Below are 14,046 nucleotides of genomic sequence, written 5' to 3'. Positions count from 1 at the left end.
CTGGAAATTTCTATTAGCATTGAGGGCACCACCATCTTCCCAGTTATCAGTTTCATGACCTTAATGTCATGCTCATCTTTCCTCTCTCTTTCTTCCCACATATCCAATATGTGGCCAAATCTTACCATTTCCCCCCATATAACAACTCTCCCATGATCCCTTCTTTCCACTCACAGGGCCACAACCCTACTTCAAACAGGCCCTCATTCTTCTTCCCTATAATACTGTAATAGCCTTCATTCTATATTTAGCTAGTGAGGGGAATTTTATTTTAATATTTTCAATTCGATTAACTCATTTATCCTTCCCATCATTGGCCAAAAAGAAAAGCTTGTAATAAATATGCATAATCAAGCAAATAAATACTATATTGTCCTTATCCAAATACATATCTATGGCTATGTAGATATGGATAGATCTTGTTTTGGTTCATTTATTTCAATCACGTCTGCCTCTTCATGACCCCAGTGGTATTGTTGGTAAAAATACTGATATGGTTTACCATTTCCTCCTCCAGCTTATTTTACTGATGAGGAAAGTGAAGAAAACAGAGTTAAGTGACTTGCCTAGGATCACGTAGCTAATAAGTGTCTGAGGCTGGACTTGAACTCAGGTCTTTCTGACTCCTATATCTGCTGCTCCACTTTTCTGCTTGGGGTATAGGCCTCCTATCAGTATTGCTCAATCTAAGGATGTACAGTTTGCCAGTTTTGGAGTACCAGTTCCTAGGTGCTTCCCAGAATGTCTGTACCCATTCACAGCTCTACCAAGACAATAGTTTCTGTTTTGGTGCAGCCACGCCAGCATTTGCCATCTTTCCCTTTTTGTCAGCTTTGCCAATCTGATGGACACGAGGTATGACTTCAGAGTTGCTTTAAATTGCATTTTCTAGTTATAAACAATTCGGAGCCTCTTTCACATGGCAGTCACTAGCTACAGTTTCTGGGATTTTTCAAAAGTATAGGTCTGCTCATGTGTTTCTCTTTCCACTAAGTGTAGCCCATTCATCTCACTCCCTCATTTTTCCTGTTTTCTCACATAGGACCCAGATATGAGTATGCCTAATTCAGAGAAGTTGATTTTGGCTACACATGATAATCAATAGAGATCCTCCCTTTCACATCTCTGCTTTACCTACATAAGAGACATGAAATAGATCTGAAAGAAACTCTATCTTAGTGAAAGTGGGCCAAAGAATTCAGACAACATTTTTCTTCTGAAATATCTTGCCAAAGCAATCCTAGGATCACAGATTTAGAACTGAAAAGGACCTTAGAGGTTATCTAGTCCAACTATCTCATTTACACATGAGGAAACTGAGGCCCACGTTGCTTAAACACTTTGTTATAGGTCACATAGGAAATGACAGAGCCAGGATTCATACTTAACTCCCACAACTTTCAGTTCATCAGTCTTTCTCCTTTACTGTGTTCCTTCTATTTTCCAAGTGTCCACCTCTTAAAATGCTGCCTTTGAGAGATGTGATCTGCATGGATTATACTTCATTGCCTAGGACCAAATTTATCATGCACCAGGACCATCTATTGCAGTTGGATCATGGAGTCAATTTCAATTTTGCTTTCTTCAGATTGGACACCTTCAAACTTCCCTTTGGAGCCACCCAGGCAACCAGACAAAGCGATATAGTTATATTTGAAAAACAGACCCTTGAACAAGCATAAGCTGTGGAGTTGGCCCAGCATTTATAATAGCTGTTCGTGGGTCACTGGATGATTTACTCTTTAAATGGCCTGCGTTCACGTCTTTCCTTAATTGCTCCTCTCTCTTTGCACCCTAGTGCCAAATAGTCCCCATGGGATTATTGAGTAAAACAACAGGAGAGCTTCCCATAACCATCATGGCTCCTCAATAAAAGGCAGCTCTTAAAGTGGCCAGCATTCCTGGAAGCCCCCCAAGCAGCCCGAGACTCCTTCTCAGTTTTATGCACTTAGAGAGTTTGTCAGTTACCGAAATGATCAACTTGTAGCAATTGACTGCCTATGATGGCTGTTTGGATCATAAAGTGATTTTAGGGGATGTGATGGGAACATTTTCCATATAGCTACCCTGAAAAAAGAGAGGAAGGGCTGGCCAGAAGGTCAGTTCTGCAAAGAGAAATCTGACTAGAAATAACCACATCTGAAAAATCTGATTAGATTGGATCCAAAAACAATTGAAAATAAATGAAAAGGTCTGGCAAATCCTTTTACATTTGCAGATAAATGAGTCTTGGTAAGACAATGGGGTTATACACTAGGCCCAGAAGTGAAAAGGTTCAATTCAAAATGGACACACTAATTAAACTAATAGTTCCTTTAAAATTGTAAATAAATTCAGATCAGCCAACTATACAGTAATCCTGAAAACTTAACCCTTCGTGGTATTTCCTTGGCTTTCTGGCTATACTCTTGCCTTCTTCTATGCCGTTCTTCATTTTTTTTATCCTAGACTGAAAGCACTATTTGGAAAAACTCCATATGGAATATTTGGTATATGGCCGGATGTTTCACTTGGATTTTAAGATCACAGAATTTTGAGCTAGAAGGAACCTAGGAGCCCATGTAGTCTAACCTTCTCGTGTTACAGATACCTGTCTTGTTTTAAATGGAAGAGTTTCCCCATTGAATACTGGAGCAATTTCTGATATCTCTGGATTGGCTTCTTGGATGAAGTTTGCTATCCATTTCCAGTCTGATGAATCTGCCTTGCCACCCTGACCTTACCCAGGAAGACAAACTCCTGGTTATGTCCAGGTAGGAAGGATAAGTTCTGGAGCTTGTGGAAAGGTTCTTCACAGAAGAGGACTGATGATATTTGGGGATGTTTATTTGGCCTCCTAACTGATAGACTCCACTCTCTTAGGACACAGTGATCCTGTATGTGACCCCCTATACTGGACTACCTCCTCTACCAATGAAGAATACAAGTACTCCATGCCTGCCTTGCCTTGGATGCAGGATTTTCATCCATGTTCATAAGATCATCAATTAAGAGTTGGAAAGGAGGTTGGATGTCAACGAATCCCACACCCTCATTTTACAAAAGAGTAAACTGAAACCCAGAGAGGTAAAACACCTTGACCAAAGTTACACAGATAATAAATGTTTAAAGAGAAGGAAGGAGGAGAAAAAGCATTTATAAAGCACCTATTATGTGCAGGCACTGTGCTAAGAACTTTATAAATGTATCATTTCATCCTTACAACAAACCTGAGATATGGTTGCTGTTATTATCCCCGTTTTATGGATGAGGAAACCAAAGCAAACAGAGGTTAAGTGACTTGCCCAGGCTCACACAGCTAGTAAATATACGGAGTCCTATTTTAACTTAGGTCTTGCTGACTCCAGGTTCAGTACTTTTACCATTTTGCTACTAGCTACCTCTAAAGTTAGAAACAAAGATAGAGAGCAAAATCAGACATGGGAGACAGAATCATGACGCAGTCAAATTCAGGTTCATGCTCAGGTAAGTCATTTATTCCTCTATTCAAAGGAGTTCACTTATTAAAATGCCAAAACAAATTTAAACATGTGTTCTAAGTTGGCTTTAAGGTAGGGACACAGAAAAGACTAGTAGGCTAAACTCCCCCCCCACACACACACACACATAGCATTTAGTTATAAATAATACTCTAAAGACTTGTAATTTCATCAACGCAACACACTTTACAGCAATGCAAATTGAATCCCTTCTCTGTATTAGATAATGGTTTCATGAGTTTCTAAGCCTGGACAAATTCTTTACTTGATGGTTTCTCTTTTGGTGAGGTTGAGCCTTTGAGAATGGGCAGCTTACATGTGGAAGGGCCCAACAGTAGGAACCATCCCAGCTGGGTAGGACCTTCCATGGATTATATTCTCTACTGTCAAAAAGAACCCACAGTCATCTCCACAAGATGAGGAGACTTCATGTGCATGACAAGCATCTCCGTGCTTCGAACAGCCAACAGGAGGCATAGTCCTCCCATCTCTAGGGAAAACATAGAGTGCTCATGGAACATGACTTGGAACTTTCTCAGAAGATACTGGAACAAAGCGCATGTGGGGGAGAGGGGGGAGGAAGCTTGGATCTGCAAACAGGAAAGAATTTTGTTTTCTACAAAACTGTTAGCAACAATGACCTGAATGTTTACTTTTTTGTAAGAGTTCATAGTGTTTTTAGCACTGATAAAACTCTTTATAGATATAGTTATTCATACCGTCAGCTCATACATACCACCTACGGGCACTCAGTAAATATTTTTTGAGCTGCCTGAATCATGGATGAATACAAATCCTCAAATATAATGTATCTGATTCTTAGCATTCACTGCATTTTTATCCATATTTAAATTTTATAGCATAGAATTTCCTGATAGCTCCCACCCTGCTCCATCCTCCCATTGAATCCTCCCTTGTCACCAGAATTTCAGTTAAAAAAACAGTTAAATAAAATTAACCAATGGTCTATACGACATTTGGCACTCTTCGTCCTTTATCTCTCAGCCAAGAGGTAGCTGTGTTTGGTCATCTGTCCTCTTGCATGAACATCAGTCAAAGCCTTTAATATAGCGTTCTCTACTTTCTAAGTCCTTCTGCATTTGTTACCTTATTCGATGCTCACAATAATAGACTTGTCAAGAAGGCAGAGTAGATATCATGACATTTGTTTGCAGACATGGCAAATGAAATCCAGAGGTCACTTGGTGGGTCAGTATAAGAACTGGGACAGAACACCAAACTTGGTTTCTGCTATAAAGGTTCTTTCTACCAGACCTTGCGGTTATGTTCCATTTTGAGCCGAAAGAAGGTTTGTATAAAATTACAGAAGGCAATATGTTTTTCAAGGAGAAGAGTCATGTTGTACATGAATAATTAACCCCGATGCTTCCTCAGTGCCTTATCTAGCTGTACATTCTCCCTAGCAAATGTCTTTAACATATAATGATATTCCTTGTCTCTAGGTCATTATCAAGCTATGCCTACACATCGAAATCACATAGAGTGGTTTGGATTGAATCACTTGTGCAATTCACCTTATCCTCCTTAGCTCCAGAGAATGAAACAAAAAAAAATTGAGGCAAGTTTTTTAAGAGGCAATTTCATGCTTGATAGAAGGGGAAAAAAATCCTAAAAATAAAGTTATCCAAAAGAGGGATGAGCTGCCTTAGAAGGGAAAGCATGCTCCATCACTGAATGTCTTTGAGCAAATAACCAGTTAGTTACATTGTAAAGGGAATGTTATTACATGTAAGGGTTAAAGCAGATCATCTCTGAGGTAGTCTTTAATTTCTGAAATTCTGAGATTCTGTGGCTGTCTTGCTATTTTGCTTTGTCTTTTTAGTTTTATACTTGGGGAAACATCATGGAGGATGAGAAGAATAAAATTGTCTAAGATTTAAAGTGGCTATTGGCTGGGATTTTAAAATGCCAAAAATGTAAGTGGCAAAAGTCTTTATACTAGACCATTCTATCCAAATTTCATAGCACAATTATAAAAAAAAAAGAAACTGGCATTCCACTCAATACCCCAAGGGCAAAGGCTGCCCACATCCTTTCTTTCCAAAGGAAATCTTGGTCTGGGCTTGGCTGGCCCAGGAACCAAATCAGGACTGAATGAGTTAAGTGATACCAGAAACCATGCACTACAGATGGAAAGTATTCTTCTGTAATTTTGTATCTGGGTCATCATCCAATATAAGGAAACAAGCAATCAAAAGAGAAAGAACAGAGGTGCAGCAAGAAGGAAATTTATAGCACCCATTCAAGTTAACTGAATATTTTTCATCTCATTGTTAAAAATAATCCCCAACACCCAGATTTGCTCCTTTATCTATGCATTTTGGTGGGATTTAAAAAAAATGATTCATGCAGTTGTTCTGTTTCTTTGGGCTAACTCTTAGATATGCATGTAAACGTTATGAGGTGCAGATATAGAGTATAAATCTGCCCCCTGCATGACTTCTAGTAAACTCTGTCTTTGCCTGCCAGCTCAACCAAGCAATCCATTGGAAGTGAAAGGAAAGCTCCTTTTTAATTTGGGCTGATTCTGCTTTATGAACAATGGGGACACATTGATAGTGTCTGTAATCATGTTGGTTGGAAAGTCCTTTTTTATCTCAAAAAATGCTCAAATCAGAAACTCAACAATCCCTTTGAAATGTAATAGTTTACATTTCTAGAAAGCAGCTCTCAGAAAATTAATAAGAGCTGGGAGAAGGCTGGAAATGGAATCAGGAAGACCTGTTTTTAAATCACATCACAGACAATTACGGACAAGGTAGCCCTGGGGAAGTCACTTAACTTTTCTGCATCTTGGTTTCCTGGGGACACATATGTGTGGTCTTGTTGGATTATATGATAATTATAGTATTATATATTTAAATGTATCTAAACATATGTAAATATGTATGTGTATATATCCACATATCTGCATATATAGATAGATAGATATAGATATAGATATAGATATAGATATAGATATAGATATAGATATAGATATAGATATAGATATAGATATAGATATAGATATAGATATAGATATATAGATATATTCATACATATGTAGGTATCTATGGATATCTATAGATATAAGTATCTATGGATATATCTACAGCTATATGAGTATATAAGGAAAGAGAGAGAAAGAAAGAGGAGAGAGGGAAAGGGAAAGGAAGAGGGGGGGAAAAAAGAAAAGAAGTTACACAAAAAAGGAATGAAAAGGAAAATCTGAATTTCATTGGTTTGGAATAGAATAAAAGACTTTTAGCCACATGGTGAATTAGAAAGAACACCATATTGGGAAACAAGAGACTTGAATTTGCTCCCAGATGATCTGCAGCTACTGAGTTGTGTAACTTCAGGGAAATGACCTCCTTGGCTTTGGTCTTTATTTCTTCACCTGTAGAATAAGAAGATTGACTAGCCGGTCTTTTAGTTCCCTTCTAAGTCTAAAGTGATCTTAATATACGTATAGACCACAGGACCAGGACCATTCTTCTCTCCCTCAATCAAATCATTTCCTCTTTGGCTTATATTGTCCCAGCCCAGAATTGCTTCTGGGGAATTTTAGAGCACAGCTTGAAAATGTCTTCTGTGAAGGATCTCTTCAAGGGCATATAAAAGGATACTCAGATCTCCTATAAGCAAGCAAGATAGCAAAAGGATGTAAAGTTTCCAGGACAACTTTCTTCCCACTCCATAGAAAATGCAATGCAGAAAAATCAAACAAATAACTCACAGCAGCTCATAAATAAGTGATAAAAATTCTCTAATCAGTCTGGTGAGTCCCATACCTTCCTAAGATTCTAAAGTATTCTAGGCTCATAGTTACACTTTCTGATGATTCCTTCCATATCCCTACAAATCCACATAGACATCTAGATTTATAGCATTCCTGAAAGGATCTTTTGCTACCATGGAAGGAAACTCTCTTGAGTGTACTAGATAGTCATTTCCCTGCCTTTCTAATGAGTCCTACTTCTACTCTCCAGTTATCCACTTAGGTTCCCTGCTTTATTGTAGTACCCTACAAGACTCCCTAAAAGGGAAAAAATAACTTAGATTTTCTAGAGAAACAAGATACCTTTGCATTAAAATTGAACTGGACCAAAAAAAAAAAAACACTTCAGCAATAATTGAGGGCAAAGTCAACTTCTTTTGCTCACTTACATCCTGACTTAGACTCCTGTGCTTCTCTGGGCCTAGGCTCATTTATGTTCCTCTTCTAATTTTTTAGAGTTTGGTACTGCTCCAGAAACTCACTTTGCCCCAGAAATATCCCCTACTCTTGCCAAAAAGCTGGATTCTAGAACTCTTAATCTTGGAGTTCTTGGCAACCCCCAAAACTGTTAATGTCCAAGTAATTACCCTCTCCTCTATCAAACAGGTTGGCAATTAGGAATTTTCAGCCTTCTTTTAGAAGACTGAAATCCAAGAATTCCTAACAGTAATCATATGAATACTCTTTCCATGCTTTCTACTTCTAAGTTAAGTCCTTAACTCTTCCAAACTGGGGCCGGGAGATGGGCTGGAGAACTGTACTGTCAGGCCTCATGGGAAAGAAAATGAAGATTGTCAGTGTGTCTGTTCCTTATCTTCCCTCACTCAAACCAATTTTGTTTTTCCTGCTGCTGTGCTCTAGTCTGACTCTCAAAGGGGAGAAAGGCCTGAGTCTACAACTGAAGATGCTCTTCTCTTGGTCATCCTGCAGGAGTGGCTCTCCTCATAGCTGTTAATCCCCCAAGTGTGTGAGAAACCATTTCATTAGCAATGATGGAGACTCCTGTCCCCCAGGAGGCAATAACTGTACATCATCCTTCATAGCAAAATGCAATGGAAAGTTCCAAAGACTCTCCACCCTGTCACCTCAACAAGATGATCCAGAAACTCTCCTAATCAGCCTCCAGGAGTCATCCTTCATCTTTTCAACAAAGTGCCAATGAGTGTGTTCACACTTTCCATAGTCAGCTACTTTCAAGCTACCACCAAAGGCTTATCAAACAGAATAGAGAACTCTACTGGTTATCCCATAGTGTGAGAAGCCAGGAAGACATTCCAAGTACCAGTATGTCTTTCTGTGCAGCTAGTTCCTTTTTTTGTTTTCAAAATTATTTTCTCATTTGAAAATTTAAATTGAATGCTCTTTTTTAAATTTACAAGCATTTGTTTTCTCTCTCTTTCACCTCCCCTGTGCAGACACTTTTAAGATCGCATCAGCTGCTTCTTCTTGTGGTTACATAATAGAATGTTAAAGCTTAACCATCAGAATTCTACTCTAATTTCCCTAAATCAATTAATTGTGAATAATTCATTGATATTACACAACAGCCTATGCTACCCCAGTCCTGTTTGCCATTGTTGGCTAGGGAATATGTGGTGAAAAGTGGAGGCAGAAATAGCCATGGTAAGAGTGAAAGGAAATGGTAGATACTTCTTCCTTCTATACGTGACAGTTGTTGATGTAAAGGATTGTGAGCAGACAAATAGCCATGGAAGTCAGGACACTCTTTTTCTACCTCCTGTTGGTTGCATTTTATAATGTATAGCTTTGTCTCATATGGAGGAGAAAAATATGAGCAACACTGCTTTACTTCAGCAGGAAGTCTGAGTGAAAGTTTAAAATGGTGGGAAAGGTACAGCATTTGTGGGTCCCCACACTCCATCTGTTCACACTTACTGTGATGGGGGGAGAAGGGGACAAGATCTCTGAGAAAAGTCATGGTAAGGAGCTCAAAGCAGACTAGATGATTTTTAAAGGTGTCTCACTTTCCAATCTAAGGATCCAGACACCACCTTGTACTTTTAGCTCCATGAGAAGTTGGTTACTATTGTGAAATCTGCATAACTTGGTTCCCCAGATTTTTAGAAAACAGTTTGTTTTGGTGAAGGAAACAATATCATAGAATTTCAACAAAGTCTATGCCAGGCAAGAAGGAGGAGTCCTCAGAGCCCGTGGGAGGCCACCAGTTGCTCCTAATGTCCTTATTTATGAAACTGAGCCCCAGTGGTAACAAAGGCAGCATTTCCCTTGAGATGAAAATAAACATGGAAAGTATGAAAAGTAGTATATGTCAATTAACAATGGCTATAATTCAAAAACAGATTGAATAATCCTTCCATTTTCTCTCCCTTTTGAGCTCTTAACCCACCCACAGCACATAACTCCCAATGCCCAATGAGAACTTTACGAAATTCCCTTTCTGGTTGGGATTGCTTGGTTTTAAAGTGACCCATGGGGAAATTTTCCTGAAGCTTCTCTCCTTCCTAGCAATGAGTAAGATCCAGCAATTTCTCCCATCAATTAGTAAATAGTTAAACAGCACTTGATATATGAATATAATAGAAGAGGCAGTTGGTTATAAGTGTGCTGGGCTTTCAGTCTGGAAGACCTGAGTTCAAATCTCGCCTTTGACACCTACTAGCTGTGTGACCGCAGACACTAGTCACTTAATCTCTCTTAAATTCACTTTCATCATTTGTAAAAGGAGATGATTAGATTTTATAGTCTCCAAGGTTCCTTCCAATTCAAAATCTATGATTCTGTGAATACTATTATATCATAAGAAACAATGAACATGAAAAATATGCAGAGGAAGACTTTTGTGAATTTATGCATACTGAAATAAGCAGAACCAGGAAACAATATGCAAACCAATCGTAACAAGGTGAAAGAGAACAATAATGACAACAACAAAACTGGGAAAAGGAAACTTGAAATTATAATGAACAAGAAGAAAGTTGACACAAGAGAGGAGAAATATACCTTCAACCTTCTTTGCTGAGGTAGAAGACTATGGGTGTGGAATGTGCCATTTCCATACACAGTTGACATGTTGTGGGTTTAGCTAAATTACTTTAATGCTCTTTCTTTTGTTATTCTTTGTTATAAGGGATGATTAGTGGGAAGGAAGAGATGATCAGGAATGAAAAATTGTTTTTAAATATATACACATATAAATGTAAACATGATAGAAATAAATAAAAAATAAACTGTAAGCACAATAAATAAACATACTGTAAACACACAAAAAATGATTATTTCATTGACATGAAGATATTGCCATTTACTATCATGGGGTTACTGTTGCTTTTATTATTATTATTAGATAATCATATCAGCCTTTTACAATACTTGTAATGAGGACAGACTACATTCACAGCTCATTTGGCCTTAGGGCATGAGGAATTCCATATAAGTCAATTTTCCAAATAATTGAATTTTATCTTACTTAGTGGAATTTAATTTTTGAAAAAAATTTCCCCGTCAAAATCTTGCCAAAAGGTATTGTACACTCTCCTCTCACTTTAAAAAAAAGGATATTGGATATAACATAACATTGTATTATTAGCTCAGGGAAACTTTATGAACATCAACATCAATATTGTTCTCATAAGCAAGGGGACATAGGCAAGTTGTGAGCTTTTTGAAGAAAGGCATTTTTCCTTTTCCTTTTTCTGTCCTGGTATCCCTAGTACCCAAAACAATGCTTGACATATTGGGTTATTAATAAGTGTTTGCTGAATGAATGAATGAGTGAATGAGTGAATGAATGAATGAATGAAAGGTCACATCAGTGAACTTTTCAGGTGCCTTTGCTTTTGATTCTTTTTCTGTTTTTTCCTCCTTATTAGTGGATTGGCTTTCAAGTCTTGCTAGTATCAGTTGGTCTGACCAGCCAGAAAAAGCAGTGGTCCTCTCTTCTCCCTCCCCTCGAAGGATCTCTCCCCAAACCCCTCCTCCCCATTTATACTGCTCACCTCTAATATGCCATGGCATCAAGAGTATTACCAGGATTTTTTTTTAATGGGGGTGGAGACATGGTGACCAGACCTGAGATATTATTGTTATAAGGACTATGCCATGAGAATATTCCTCCAAATGCAGTTTGGAAACTGTCCTGCAATTCTGTTTTTAAGATTTGTCTGATCAATCAGACAGTGACTCTGTGAGAGGCAAGACTTGAAGCCAGCCTCTTTAGCCTCCACTGTCAGCTCTCTAGACTCTATGCCACACTGCCTCTCACAGTCAATATTATCGTGTCTAAAATAAGAGACTCTGAGTGAGACCAAAAGGCTTTTCTCTAGTGGAAAGCCCATGAGATGCGATTTTGTCTATTCTGGCTACCAAGAGGATTTTTATCAGATCTCCGAGGTGAGAGGGACCTTAGAGGATATATAGCCCAAATTCAATAGAAATGCCTTTTCAAAATGTCCAAAACAAACACATTTTTAAATGTGAAAGAAGTGGTCACTCAATGTCCCCTTGGAGACCTTCATTGTGTGGGAACCTCTCACCTCCCAAAGCATCCCTTTCTCCTTTTGCATATCTTTTGATTACATGAATGAGAGACTGAATGGCAAAATACATAGAAGAGTACCCTTTGGGTAAGAAAGACACGGACTCAACTTCTTGCTTGGATAAATACTAAGTGTGTTACATGACTAAGGCCTACGTCTTTAACCACAAAGTGTTCTAGACAACTTTCTCAAACCATAAATTACAAATCAGTTGTTAATCTGCATAAATAAAAGGCATGTCCATGTTGGGATGAAGTCACAGGTTTGGACAAAAAGCTTATTAGAATGCTTTACCTTACTTTCCAGAGCATCAAACTCACAGCCTGCTTGAGTGCTCTAAAGGCCCTTGACAACCATATTTTCTGTAAGTTAGCAGGACTTCATCCCACAATGCTTTGCACAGGCAAGGGGGATGAAGTTGAAGGAAGAAGTGTCTCTTTGCTTCCAGATCTCAAACTTTAGTCTACCTTGAAAGTGACTGGTAATTGCTTGGGGCACTGGAAGTTAGTTGACTAGCCTAGAGTTACACAGCTAATGTGGGTCAGCATTAAAACTCCAAACCAGTTCTTCCTGATTCTCTATCTACCAGGCTACTCTGATCTACACCAAGAATACAGAGTAGGTACTCAATAAATGTTCAATAGATTAAATTGGATCCAATATCTGTACCATTCTTTCTAGTTGAAAAAGTCACCCCTTGGGACAGCTAGGTGGCGCAGTAGATAGAGCACTGGCCCTGAAGTCCGGAGGAACTAAGTTCAAATTCAGCCTCAGACCTAACACTTGACACTTACTAGCTGTATGACCCTGGGCAAGTCACTTAACTTCAATTGCCTTAAAAAAAGTCATCCCTTAAGAACTTTTTTTTAAAGAGGAAATGTATAATATTTTGAAGACCATTATATTTGTATGCCAGATTCCAGAGCAGTTGTATTTTATTGGTATTATGGATAGAGTGTTGAATTGGAGGTCAAGCAGATCTGAGTTCAAATCCTGCCTCAGACACTTATTAGCTGTGTGACCCTGGGAAAGTCACTTAACCTTTGTGTACCACATTTCTTCATCTGTAAAATGGGGGTGGAGTGGGGCAAATAGCCCCTATCTTATTGAACAGTTGTGATGATCTAATAAAAGAATATATGTAAAAGTGCTGTGGAAACCTCAAAGTGCTAAATAAATGTTAGATATCATTACTGTGTTATTGTTGTTGTTGTTGTTTTTAATTACCCCAATGATCCCCAAAGAATAATGACTCTGAGTGCCCTGGAGCATAAAGAAGATATATATCGCAGGCATCAACAGGCTATAGGAGGAAAGAGTGCTGTTTTTGGAGCCAGAGAACCTAGGTTCAAACTCTGATTGACCTTGGGCAAATCCAAGCAGCAGCATTTTCTAGTTGCCTACATAAAATGAAGAATGGGTTATCAACAAACAATAAACTCTAAGAAATGTATGTATTCCTTATATATTTTTATTGCATTTGTATCTGTAACGAAAGGATAGTTCTTCCATTATTCTTCTGTTTTCCTTTTCTCCCTCCTGTTACATCAAAACTGCCAAAGCAATGGTAGAACTCTGGAGGTGGGGCAGTTCGGTGAGGGATGCCATTTGAAATTTGAATGCAATTTGGCAGGCAGCTAATAAATAATCCCAGCTCATGCCTTCAAGCTACTTCTGAGCAAATAAGTATTTCACAACTGTCTCCTCTGGCAAGGAAACAGAGTTGAAGATAGATGTCCACTGAGAGCCTGAGGGATGTTCTGAGAGATGAATGGGAAGGAGCATCTTTTCTCCATTTCCTTCTTGGCTCCCCATGTGTTTTGTATTGTTTGTGTTTATCTAAAGATGATGTAAAATACTATTTTGGGGAGTCAATTATTCTTAACTCTTGACCCAAAGGCAAGGGCATCAGTATTGAAAAGTGTGGCTTCCATCTAAAATGTGTTTTTTGGAATAAAATGGTCATGAGGATCCTTGATTAATAGAAACCATGTCAAGTATTGCTTTTTTCCAGAGTGAGTAATTATGCTGTCTAGCTTCTTATATTACTGAGGTTGTGTCCTCCAATGGTTCACCTAAAGAGTGGGTGGTGCCATGAACAGACAATGAACAAATTCTGATGGGATGTTAAAAAGAGATCCTGGAGAACTCTATGGTCAGAAGCAATAGCTGGACAGAGAAACCATGCCAAGCACTGTCCAGCAGAAGACAAATGTTTGCAGCAATTGAGTTCTTGTGCCCTATGACATGAACACAATGTTTTTAACCC

At 38.5% G+C, this 14,046-nt stretch overlaps 1 protein-coding gene across 1 annotated transcript in view; it reads right to left on the bottom strand.

The window, feature by feature from the left end:
* Positions 1–14,046, bottom strand: part of HDAC9 (histone deacetylase 9) — a 573,266-nt gene that overhangs the window by 124,964 nt on the left and 434,256 nt on the right.

Source organism: Phascolarctos cinereus, unplaced genomic scaffold (assembly GCF_003287225.1).
Source record: "Phascolarctos cinereus isolate Bilbo 61053 unplaced genomic scaffold, phaCin_HiC Scaffold_1;HRSCAF=81, whole genome shotgun sequence".
Lineage (NCBI taxonomy): Eukaryota > Metazoa > Chordata > Mammalia > Diprotodontia > Phascolarctidae > Phascolarctos > Phascolarctos cinereus.
This window is presented reverse-complemented; position numbering and strand designations above follow the sequence as displayed.